The following is a 13,950-nucleotide window of genomic DNA, read 5'->3' as shown; positions in this document are numbered from 1 at the left end:
ATGGAAAATCTCCAAATGAGCTTATCTCACTCTAATGTACACATAAACATAGAAAAACAGAAAACAAGTCCAAACAATGAAATAATTGCAACATTTTACACTGAGTGTCCAGAAGTAACAATGTAAAGATGGTATGTTCACTTTTTAAGGTTTATATCATGTGGCAGGAGAAAAAAAGGGAAAATCTCCAAATGAGCTTATCTCACTCTAATGTACACATAAACATAGAAAAACAGAAAACAAGTCCAAACAATGAAATAATTGCAACATTTTACACTGAGTGTCCAGAAGTAACATTGTCAAGATGTTATGTTCACTTTCTTAAGTTTATATCATGTGGCAGGAGAAAAAAATGGAAAATCTCCAAATGAGCTTAACTCACTCCAATGCGCACTTTAACATAGAAAAACAGAAAACAAGTCCAAACAATGAAATAATTGCAAAATTTTACACTGAGTTTCCAGAAGTAACATTGTAAAGATGTTATGTTCACTTTTCAAGGTTTATATCATGTGGCAGGAGAAAAAAATGGAAAATCTCCAAATGAGCTTATCTCACTCTAATGTACACATAAACATAGAAACACAGAAAACAAGTCCAAACAATGAAATAATTGCAACATTTTACACTGAGTGTCCAGAAGTAACATTGTAACGATGTTATGTTCACTTTTTAAGGTTTATATCATGTGGCAGGAGAAAAAAATGGAAAATCTCCAAATGAGCTTATCTCACTCTAATGTACACATAAACATAGAAAAACAGAAAACAAGTCCAAACAATGAAATAATTGCAACATTTTACACTGAGTGTCCAGAAGTAACATTGTCAAGATGTTATGTTCACTTTCTTAAGTTTATATCATGTGGCAGGAGAAAAAAATGGAAAATCTCCAAATGAGCTTATCTCACTCTAATGTACACATAAACATAGAAAAACAGAAAACAAGTCCAAACAATGAAATAATTGCAAAATTTTACACTGAGTGTCCAGAAGTAACATTGTAAAGATGTTATGTTCACTTTTTAAGGTTTATATCATGTGGCAGGAGAAAAAAATGGAAAATCTCCAAATGAGCTTATCTCACTCTAATGTACACATAAACATAGAAAAACAGAAAACAAGTCCAAACAATGAAATAATTGCAAAATTTTACACTGAGTGTCCAGAAGTAACATTGTAAAGATGTTATGTTCACGTTTTAAGGTTTATATCATGTGGCAAGAGAAAAAAATGGAAAATCTCCAAATGAGCTTATCTCACTCTAATGTACACATAAACATAGAAAAACAGAAAACAAGTCCAAACAATGAAATAATTGCAAAATTTTACACTGAGTGTCCAGAAGTAACATTGTAAAGATGTTATGTTCACTTTTTAAGGTTTATATCATGTGGCAGGAGAAAAAAATGGAAAATCTCCAAATGAGCTTATCTCACTCTAATGTACACATAAACATAGAAAAACAGAAAACAAGTCCAAACAATGAAATAATTGCAAAATTTTACACTGAGTGTCCAGAAGTAACATTGTAAAGATGTTATGTTCACTTTTTAAGGTTTATATCATGTGGCAGGAGAAAAAAATGGAAAATCTCCAAATTAGCTTATCTCACTCTAATGTACACATAAACATAGAAAAACAGAAAACAAGTCCAAACAATGAAATAATTGCAAAATTTTACACTGAGTGTCCAGAAGTAACATTGTAAAGATGTTATGTTCACTTTTTAAGGTTTATATCATGTGGCAGGAGAAAAAAATGGAAAATCTCCAAATGAGCTTATCTCACTCTAATGTACACATAAACATAGAAAAACAGAAAACAAGTCCAAACAATGAAATAATTGCAACATTTTACACTGAGTGTCCAGAAGTAACATTGTCAAGATGTTATGTTCACTTTCTTAAGTTTATATCATGTGGCAGGAGAAAAAAATGGAAAATCTCCAAATGAGCTTATCTCACTCTAATGTACACATAAACATAGAAAAACAGAAAACAAGTCCAAACAATGAAATAATTGCAAAATTTTACACTGAGTGTCCAGAAGTAACATTGTAAAGATGTTATGTTCACTTTTTAAGATTTATATCATGTGACAGGAGAAAAAAATGGAAAATCTCCAAATGAGCTTATCTCACTCTAATGTACACATAAACATAGAAAAACAGAAAACAAGTCCAAACAATGAAATAATTGCAAAATTTTACACTGAGTGTCCAGAAGTAACATTGTAAAGATGTTATGTTCACGTTTTAAGGTTTATATCATGTGGCAAGAGAAAAAAATGGAAAATCTCCAAATGAGCTTATCTCACTCTAATGTACACATAAACATAGAAAAACAGAAAACAAGTCCAAACAATGAAATAATTGCAAAATTTTACACTGAGTGTCCAGAAGTAACATTGTAAAGATGTTATGTTCACTTTTTAAGGTTTATATCATGTGGCAGGAGAAAAAAATGGAAAATCTCCAAATGAGCTTATCTCACTCTAATGTACACATAAACATAGAAAAACAGAAAACAAGTCCAAACAATGAAATAATTGCAAAATTTTACACTGAGTGTCCAGAAGTAACATTGTAAAGATGTTATGTTCACTTTTTAAGGTTTATATCATGTGGCAGGAGAAAAAAATGGAAAATCTCCAAATTAGCTTATCTCACTCTAATGTACACATAAACATAGAAAAACAGAAAACAAGTCCAAACAATGAAATAATTGCAAAATTTTACACTGAGTGTCCAGAAGTAACATTGTAAAGATGTTATGTTCACTTTTTAAGGTTTATATCATGTGGCAGGAGAAAAAAATGGAAAATCTCCAAATGAGCTTAACTCACTCCAATGCGCACTTTAACATAGAAAAACAGAAAACAAGTCCAAACAATGAAAAAATTGTAAGATTTTACACTGAGTGTCCAGAAGTAACATTGTAAAGATGTTATGTTCACTTTTTAAGGTTTATATCATGTGGCAGGAGAAAAAAATGGAAAATCTCCAAATGAGCTTATCTCACTCTAATGTACACATAAACATAGAAAAACAGAAAACAAGTCCAAACAATAAAATAATTGCAACATTTTACACTGAGTGTCCAGAAGTAACATTGTCAAGATGTTATGTTCACTTTCTTAAGTTTATATCATGTGGCAGGAGAAAAAAATGGAAAATCTCCAAATGAGCTTAACTCACTCTAATGTACACATAAACATAGAAACACAGAAAACAAGTCCAAACAATGAAATAATTGCAACATTTTACACTGAGTGTCTAGAAGTAACATTGTAACGATGTTATGTTCACTTTTTAAGGTTTATATCATGTGGCAGGAGAAAAAAATGGAAAATCTCCAAATGAGCTTAACTCACTCTAATGTACACATAAACATAGAAAAACAGAAAACAAGTCCAAACAATGAAATAATTGCAAAATGTTACACTGAGTTTCCAGAAGTAACATTGTAAAGATGTTATGTTCACTTTTCAAGGTTTATATCATGTGGCAGGAGAAAAAAATGGAAAATCTCCAAATGAGCTTATCTCACTCTAATGTACACATAAACATAGAAACACAGAAAACAAGTCCAAACAATGAAATAATTGCAACATTTTACACTGAGTGTCCAGAAGTAACATTGTAAAGATGTTATGTTCACGTTTTAAGGTTTATATCATGTGGCAGGAGAAAAAAATGGAAAATCTCCAAATGAGCTTATCTCACTCTAATGTACACATAAACATAGAAAAACAGAAAACAAGTCCAAACAATGAAATAATTGCAAAATTTTACACTGAGTGTCCAGAAGTAACATTGTAAAGATGTTATGTTCACTTTTTAAGGTTTATATCATGTGGCAGGAGAAAAAAATGGAAAATCTCCAAATGAGCTTAACTCACTCCAATGCGCACTTTAACATAGAAAAACAGAAAACAAGTCCAAACAATGAAAAAATTGTAAGATTTTACACTGAGTGTCCAGAAGTAACATTGTAAAGATGTTATGTTCACTTTTTAAGGTTTATATCATGTGGCAGGAGAAAAAAATGGAAAATCTCCAAATGAGCTTATCTCACTCTAATGTACACATAAACATAGAACAACAGAAAACAAGTCCAAACAATAAAATAATCGCAACATTTTACACTGAGTGTCCAGAAGTAACATTGTCAAGATGTTATGTTCACTTTCTTAAGTTTATATCATGTGGCAGGAGAAAAAAATGGAAAATCTCCAAATGAGCTTAACTCACTCTAATGTACACATAAACATAGAAACACAGAAAACAAGTCCAAACAATGAAATAATTGCAACATTTTACACTGAGTGTCTAGAAGTAACATTGTAACGATGTTATGTTCACTTTTTAAGGTTTATATCATGTGGCAGGAGAAAAAAATGGAAAATCTCCAAATGAGCTTAACTCACTCCAATGCGCACTTTAACATAGAAAAACAGAAAACAAGTCCAAACAATGAAAAAATTGTAAAATTTTACACTGAGTGTCCAGAAGTAACATTGTAAAGATGTTATGTTCACTTTTTAAGGTTTATATCATGTGGCAGGAGAAAAAAATGGAAAATCTCCAAATGAGCTTATCTCACTCTAATGTACACATAAACATAGAAAAACAGAAAACAAGACCAAACAATGAAATAATTGCAACATTTTACACTGAGTGTCCAGAAGTAACATTGTCAAGATGTTATGTTCACTTTCTTAAGTTTATATCATGTGGCAGGAGAAAAAAATGGAAAATCTCCAAATGAGCTTAACTCACTCTAATGTACACATAAACATAGAAAAACAGAAAACAAGTCCAAACAATGAAATAATTGCAAAATTTTACACTGAGTTTCCAGAAGTAACATTGTAAAGATGTTATGTTCACTTTTCAAGGTTTATATCATGTGGCAGGAGAAAAAAATGGAAAATCTCCAAATGAGCTTATCTCACTCTAATGTACACATAAACATAGAAACACAGAAAACAAGTCCAAACAATGAAATAATTGCAACATTTTACACTGAGTGTCCAGAAGTAACATTGTCAAGATGTTATGTTCACTTTCTTAAGTTTATATCATGTGGCAGGAGAAAAAAATGGAAAATCTCCAAATGAGCTTAACTCACTCTAATGTACACATAAACATAGAAAAACAGAAAACAAGTCCAAACAATGAAATAATTGCAAAATTTTACACTGAGTGTCCAGAAGTAACATTGTAAAGATGTTATGTTCACTTTTTAAGGTTTATATCATGTGGCAGGAGAAAAAAATGGAAAATCTCCAAATGAGCTTATCTCACTCTAATGTACACATAAACATAGAAAAACAGAAAACAAGTCCAAACAATGAAATAATTGCAAAATTTTACACTGAGTGTCCAGAAGTAACATTGTAAAGATGTTATGTTCACTTTTTAAGGTTTATATCATGTGGCAGGAGAAAAAAATGGAAAATCTCCAAATGAGCTTATCTCACTCTAATGTACACATAAACATAGAAAAACAGAAAACAAGTCCAAACAATGAAATAATTGCAAAATCTTACACTGAGTGTCCAGAAGTAACATTGTAAAGATGTTATGTTCACTTTTTAAGGTTTATATCATGTGGCAGGAGAAAAAAATGGAAAATCTCCAAATGAGCTTAACTCACTCCAATGCGCACTTTAACATAGAAAAACAGAAAACAAGTCCAAACAATGAAAAAATTGTAAGATTTTACACTGAGTGTCCAGAAGTAACATTGTAAAGATGTTATGTTCACTTTTTAAGGTTTATATCATGTGGCAGGAGAAAAAAATGGAAAATCTCCAAATGAGCTTATCTCACTCTAATGTACACATAAACATAGAAAAACAGAAAACAAGTCCAAACAATAAAATAATTGCAACATTTTACACTGAGTGTCCAGAAGTAACATTGTCAAGATGTTATGTTCACTTTCTTAAGTTTATATCATGTGGCAGGAGAAAAAAATGGAAAATCTCCAAATGAGCTTAACTCACTCTAATGTACACATAAACATAGAAAAACAGAAAACAAGTCCAAACAATGAAATAATTGCAACATTTTACACTGAGTGTCCAGAAGTAACATTGTAAAGATGTTATGTTCACTTTTTAAGGTTTATATCATGTGGCAGGAGAAAAAAATGGAAAATCTCCAAATGAGCTTAACTCACTCCAATTCGCAAGTAAACATAGAAAAACAGAAAACAAGTCCAAAAAATGAAATAATTGCAAAATTTTACACTGAGTGTCCAGAAGTAACATTGTGAAGATGTTATGTTCACTTTTTAAGGTTTATATCACGTGGCAGGAGAAAAAATGGAAAATCTCCAATTGAGCTTAACTCACTCTAATGTACACATAAACATAGAAAAACAGAAAACAAGTCCAAACAATGAAATAATTGCAAAATTTTACACTGAGTGTCCAGAAGTAACATTGTAAGGAAGTTATGTTCACTTTTCAAGGTTTATATCATGTGGCAGGAGAAAAAAATGGAAAATCTCCAATTGAGCTTAACTCACTCTAATGTACACATAAACATAGAAAAACAGAAAACAAGTCCAAACAATGAAATAATTGCAAAATTTTACACTGAGTGTCCAGAAGTAACATTGTAAAGATGTTATGTTCACTTTTTAAGATTTATATCATGTGGCAGGAGAAAAAAAATGGAAAATCTCCAAATGAGCTTAACTCACTCTAATGTACACATGAACATAGAAAAACAGAAAACAAGTCCAAACAATGAAATAATAGCAACATTTTACACTGAGTGTCCAGAAGTAACATTGTAAGGATGTTAGGTTCACTTTTTAAGGTTTATATTATGTGGCAGGAGAAAAAAATGGAAAATCTCCAAATGAGCTTAACTCACTCCAATGCGCAAGTAAACATAGAAAAACAGAAAACAAGTCCAAAAAATGAAATAATTGCAAAATTTTACACTGAGTGTCCAGAAGTAACATTGTGAAGATGTTATGTTCACTTTTTAAGGTTTATATCACGTGTCAGGAGAAAAAATGGAAAATCTCCAAATGAGCTTAACTCACTCTAATGTACACATAAACATAGAAAAACAGAAAACAAGTCCAAACAATGAAATAATAGCAACATTTTACACTGAGTGTCCAGAAGTAACATTGTAAGGATGTTATGTTCACTTTTTTAAGTTTAAATCATGTGGCAGTAGAAAAAATGGAAAATCTCCAAATGAGCTTAACTCACTCTAATGTACACATAAACATAGAAAAACAGAAAACAAGTCCAAACAATGAAATAATTGCAAAATTTTACACTGAGTGTCCAGAAGTAACATTGTAAAGATGTTATGTTCACTTTTTAAGGTTTATATCACGTGGCAGGAGAAAAAAATGGAAAATCTCCAAATGAGCTTAACTCACCCTAATGTACACATAAACATAGGAAAACAGAAAACAAGTCCAAACAATGAAATAATTGCACAATTTTAAACTGAGTGTCCAGAAGTAACATTGTAAAGATGTTATGTTCACTTTTTAAGATTTATATCATGTGGCAGGAGAAAAAAAATGGAAAATCTCCAAATGAGCTTAACTCACTCTAATGTACACATAAACATAGAAAAACAGAAAACAAGTCCAAACAATGAAATAATAGCAACATTTTACACTGAGTGTCCAGAAGTAACATTGTAAGGATGTTATGTTCACTTTTTTAAGTTTAAATCATGTGGCATGAAAATAAAATGGAAAATCTCCAAATGAGCTTAACTCACTCCAATGCGCAAGTAAACATAGAAAAACAGAAAACAAGTCCAAACAATGAAATAATTGCAAAATTTTACACTGAGTGTCCAGAAGTAACATTGTAAAGATGTTATGTTCACTTTTTAAGGTTTATATCACGTGGCAGGAGAAAAAAATGGAAAATCTCCAAATGAGCTTAACTCACTCTAATGTACACATAAACATAGGAAAACAGAAAACAAGTCCAAACAATGAAATAATTGTAAATTTTACACTGAGTGTTCAGAAGTAACATTGTAAGGATGTTATGTTCACTTTTCAAGGTTTATATCATGTGGCAGGAGAAAAAAATGGAAAATCTCCAAATGAGCTTAACTCACTCCAATGCGCAAGTAAACATAGAATAACAGAAAACAAGTCCAAACAATGAAATAATTGCAAAATTTTACAATGAGTGTCCAGAAGTAACATTATATAGATGTTATGTTCACTTTTTAAGGTTTATATCATGTGGAAGGAGAAAAAAATGGAAAATCTCCAAATGAGCTTAACTCACTCTAATGTACACATAAACATAGAAAAACAGAAAACAAGTCCAAACAATGAAATAATAGCAGCATTTTACACTGAGTGTCCAGAAGTAACATTGTAAGGATGTTATGTTCACTTTTTTAAGTTTAAATCATGTGGCAGGAGAAAAAAATGGAAAATCTCCAAATGAGCTTAACTCACTCTAATGTACACATATACATAGAAAAACAGAAAACAAGTCCAAACAATGAAATAATTGCAAAATTTTACACTGAGTGTCCAGGAGTAACATTGTAAAGATGTGATGTTCACTTTTTAAGGTTTATATAATGTGGCAAGAGAAAAAAATGGAAAATCTCCAAATGAGCTTAACTCACTCTAATGCACACATAAACATAGGAAAACAGAAAACAAGTCCTAACACCGAAATAATTGCAAAATTGTACACTGAGTGTCCAGAAGTAACGTAAAGATGTTAGGTTCACTTTTTAGGGTTTAAATCATGTGGCAGGAGAAAAAAATGCAAAATCTCCAAATGAGCTTAACTAACTCTAATGTACACATAAACATAGAAAAACAGAAAACAAGTCCAAACAATGAAATAATTGCAAAATTTTACACTGAGTGTCCAGGAGTAACATTGTAAAGATGTTATGTTCACTTTTTTAAGTTTAAATCATGTGGCAGGAGAAAAAAATGGAAAATCTCCAAATGAGCTTAACTCACTCCAATGCGCAAGTAAACATAGAAAAACAGAAAACAAGTCCAAACAATGAAATAATTGCAAAATTTTACACTGAGTGGCCAGAAGTAACATTGTAAAGATGTTATGTTCACTTTTTAAGGTTTATATAATGTGACAAGAGAAAAAAAAGTGAAAATCTGAAAATGAGCTGAACTCACTGTAATGCGCACAGAAACATAGATATACAGCAAATAGATCCAAACGAAATCATTGGAAAATCTCACACTGAGTGTCCAGATTTAAGTTTAAATTGATGTTACGTTCATTTTTGAGGTTTATATCATGTGGTAGGAGAAAAAAGTGAAAATCTGAAAATGAGCTTAACTCACTGTAATGCGCACAGAAACATAGATATTCAGCAAACAGATCCAAACAATGAAATCATTGGAAAATCTCACACTGAGTGTCCAGAAGTAACATTGTTTAGATGGTATGTTCATTTTTAGGGTTTATATCATGTGGCAGGAGAAAAAAAGTGAAAATCTGAAAATAAGCTCAACTCACTGTTATGAACACATAAACATAGAAAAACAGAAAACAAGTCTTGCTAAATTTTACACTGAGTGTCCAGAAGTAACATTGTTTAGATGTTATGTTCAATTTTAAGGTTTATATCATGTGGCAGGAGAAAAAAAGTGAAAATCTGAAAATGAGCTTTGCTCACTGTAATGCGCACAGAAACATAGATATACAGCAAACAGATCCAAACAATGAAATCATTGGAAAATCTCACACTGAGTGTCCAGATTTAATTTTAATTTGATGTTACGTTCATTTTTGAGGTTTATATCATGTGGTAGGAGAAAAAAGTGAAAATCTGAAAATGAGCTTAACTCACTGTAATGCGCACAGAAACATAGATATACAGCAAACAGATCCAAACAATGAAATCATTGGAAAATCTCACACTGAGTGTCCAGAAGTAACATTGTTTAGATGGTATGTTCATTTTTAGGGTTTATATCATGTGGCAGGAGAAAAAAAGTGAAAATCTGAAAATTAGCTTAACTCACTGTAATGCGCACAGAAACATAGAAATAGAGCAAACACATCCAAACAATGAAATCATTTGATAATTTTACACTGTCTAGAAGTAACATTGTTTAGATGTTATGTTAATTTTTAAGGTTTATTTCATGTGGCAGGAGAAAATAAGTGAAAATCGGAAAATGAGCTTAACTCACTGTAATGCACACAGAAACATAGAAATAGAGCAAACAGATCCAAACAATGAAATCATTGCAAAATATTACATTGAATGTCAAGAAATAAGTTTAAATAGATGTTACGTTCATTTTTGAGGTTTATATCATGTGGTAGGAGAAAAAAGTGAAAATCTGAAAATGAGCTTAACTCACTGTAATGCGCACAGAAACATAGATATACAGCAAACAGATCCAAACAATGAAATAATTGGAAAATCTCACACTGAGTGTCCAGAAGTAACATTGTTTATATGGTATGTTCATTTTTAAGGTTTATATCATGTGGCAGGAGAAAAAAAGTGAAAATCTGAAAATAAGCTTAACTCACTGTAATGCGCACAGAAACATAGAAATGGAGCAAACACATCCAAACAATGAAATCATTCGATCATTTTACACTGAGTGTCTAGAAGTAACATTGTTTAGATGTTATGTTCATTTTTAAGGTTTATATCATGTGGCAGGAGAAAAAAATGGAAAATCTCCAAATGAGCTTAACTCACTCTAATGTACACATAAACATAGAAAAACAGAAAACAAGTCCAAACAATGAAATAATTGCAAAATGTTACACTGAGTGTCCAGGAGTAACATTGTAAAGATGTGATGTTCACTTTTTTAAGTTCAAATCATGTGGCACGAGAAAAAAATGGCAAATCTCCAAATGAGCTTAACTCACTCCATTGCGCAAGTAAACATAGAAAAATAGAAAAAAAGTCCAAACAATGAAATAATTGCAAAATTTTACACTCAGTGTCCAGAAGTAACATTGTAAAGATGTTATGTTCACTTTTTAAGGTTTATATCATGTGGCAGGAGAAAAAAATGAAACATCTCCAAATGAGCTTAACTCACTCCATTGCGCAAGTAAACATAGAAAAACAGAAAACAAGTCCAAACAATGAAATAATTGCAAAATTTTACACTGAGTGTCCAGAAGTAACATTGTAAAGATGTTATGTTCACTTTTTAAGGTTTATATAATGTGGCAAGAGAAAATAATGGAAAATTTCCAAATGAACTTAACTCACTCTAATGCACACATGAACATAGGAAAACAGAAAACAAGTCCTAACACTGAAATAATTGCAAAATTTTACACTGAGTGTCCAGAAGTAACGTAAAGATGTTAGGTTCGCTTTTTAAGGTTTATATCATGTGGCAGGAGAAAAAAATGAAACATCTCCAAATGAGCTTAACTCACTCCATTGCGCAAGTAAACATAGAAAAACAGAAAACAAGTCCAAACAATGAAATAATTGCAAAATTTTACACTGAGTGTCCAGAAGTAACATTGTAAAGATGTTATGTTCACTTTTTAAGGTTTATATCATGTGGCAGGAGAAAAAAATGAAACATCTCCAAATGAGCTTAACTCACTCCATTGCGCAAGTAAACATAGAAAAACAGAAAACAAGTCCAAACAATGAAATAATTGCAAAATTTTACACTGAGTGTCCAGAAGTAACATTGTAAAGATGTTATGTTCACTTTTTAAGATTTATATAATGTGGCAAGAGAAAAAAATGGAAAATCTCCAAATGAGCTTAACTCACTCTAATGCACACATAAACATAGGAAAACAGAAAACAAGTCCTAACACCGAAATAATTGCAAAATTTTACACTGAGTGTCCAGAAGTAACGTAAAGATGTTAGGTTCACTTTTTAAGGTTTAAATCATGTGGCAGGAGAAAAAAATGGAAAATCTCCAAATGAGCTTAACTAACTCTAATGTACACATAAACATAGAAAAACAGAAAACAAGTCCAAACAATGAAATAATTGCAAAATTTTACACTGAGTGGCCAGAAGTAACATTGTAAAGATGTTATGTTCACTTTTTAAGGTTTATATAATGTGACAAGAGAAAAAAATGGAACATCTCCAAATGAGCTTAACTCACTCTAATGCACACTTTAACATAGAAAAACAGAAAACAAGTCTTGCAAAATTTTACACTGAGTGTCCAGAAGTAACATTGTTTAGATGTTCATTTTTAAGGTTTATATCATGTGGCAGGAGAAAAAAAGTGAAAATCTGAAAATGAGCTGAACTCACTGTAATGCGCACAGAAACATAGATATACAGCAAATAGATCCAAACGAAATCATTGGAAAATCTCACACTGAGTGTCCAGATTTAAGTTTAAATTGATGTTACGTTCATTTTTGAGGTTTATATCATGTGGTAGGAGAAAAAAGTGAAAATCTGAAAATGAGCTTAACTCACTGTAATGCGCACAGAAACATAGATATACAGCAAACAGATCCAAACAATGAAATCATTGGAAAATCTCACACTGAGTGTCCAGAAGTAACATTGTTTAGATGGTATGTTCATTTTTAGGGTTTATATCATGTGGCAGGAGAAAAAAAGTGAAAATCTGAAAATAAGCTTAACTCACTGTAATGAACACATAAACATAGAAAAACAGAAAACAAGTCTTGCTAAATTTTACACTGAGTGTCCAGAAGTAACATTGTTTAGATGTTATGTTCAATTTTAAGGTTTATTCATGTGGCAGGAGAAAAAAAGTGAAAATCTGAAAATGAGCTTTACTCACTGTAATGCGCACAGAAACATAGATATACAGCAAACAGATCCAAACAATGAAATCATTGGAAAATCTCACACTGAGTTTCCAGATTTAATTTTAATTTGATGTTATTTTCATTTTTGAGGTTTATATCATGTGGTAGGAGAAAAAAGTGAAAATCTGAAAATGAGCTTAACTCACTGTAATGCGCACAGAAACATAGATATACAGCAAACAGATCCAAACAATGAAATCATTGGAAAATCTCACACTGAGTGTCCAGAAGTAACATTGTTTAGATGTTATGTTAATTTTTAAGGTTTATTTCATGTGGCAGGAGAAAAAAAGTGAAAATCTGAAAATTAGCTTAACTCACTGTAATGCGCACAGAAACATAGAAATAGAGCAAACACATCCAAACAATGAAACCATTGGAAAATCTCACACTGAGTGTCCAGAAGTAACATTGTATAGATGGTATGTTAATTTTTAAGGTTTATATCATGTGGCAGGAGAAAAAAGGTGAAAATCTGAAAATAAGCTTAACTCACTGTAATGCGCACAGAAACATAGAAATGGAGCAAACACATCCAAACAATGAAATCATTGGATAATTTTACACTGAGTGTCTAGAACAGGCATCACCAAATGGCGGACCTCGGTCCGGACCCGGACCCAGTGATGGTTCTGTCCGGACCCGTGAGCCGTGACCAATCTCTGATAAACGAGAATAGCAGATTTTCATGGAGCATTTTTTTTTGACGGTCGCAACTATTGACGGCGGGCGCTGCTACTCGAGTTAATACGGCAATAGCTTCACTCAGTTGAGCCAATCAAATCCTTTGTTTACCCTGTGCGGCCGGCGCACCAGAGCAGTGAGGAAGAGACATGGCTTGCTCCAAAAGAAGGAAGGTTGATGCGGAAAATCGCTGTTTTAAAGATGAATGGACGGAGAAGTTTATGTTCATTCTTCCGGCAGGCAATTCAAAACCAGTGTGCCTCATATGCTCCGAAAACGTCGCATTAATTAAAAGTGGCAACGTGAAGCGGCACTACGAAAAAAAGCACAGCTCTTTTGAGCAATGTTTTCCCCTGAAGTCCGAGCTGAGGGCGCACAAAATAACCGAACTGCAAGCCCAGTATGACAGGTCTACCCGACTCATCACGCATTCATTTACAGCCCAGCA

This window comes from Microchirus variegatus (assembly GCF_963457635.1).
Source record: "Microchirus variegatus genome assembly, chromosome: 1".
Classification (NCBI taxonomy): Eukaryota; Metazoa; Chordata; class Actinopteri; order Pleuronectiformes; family Soleidae; genus Microchirus; species Microchirus variegatus.
The sequence above is the reverse complement of the archived record's forward strand: the minus strand, read 5'-3'. Positions refer to the sequence as shown.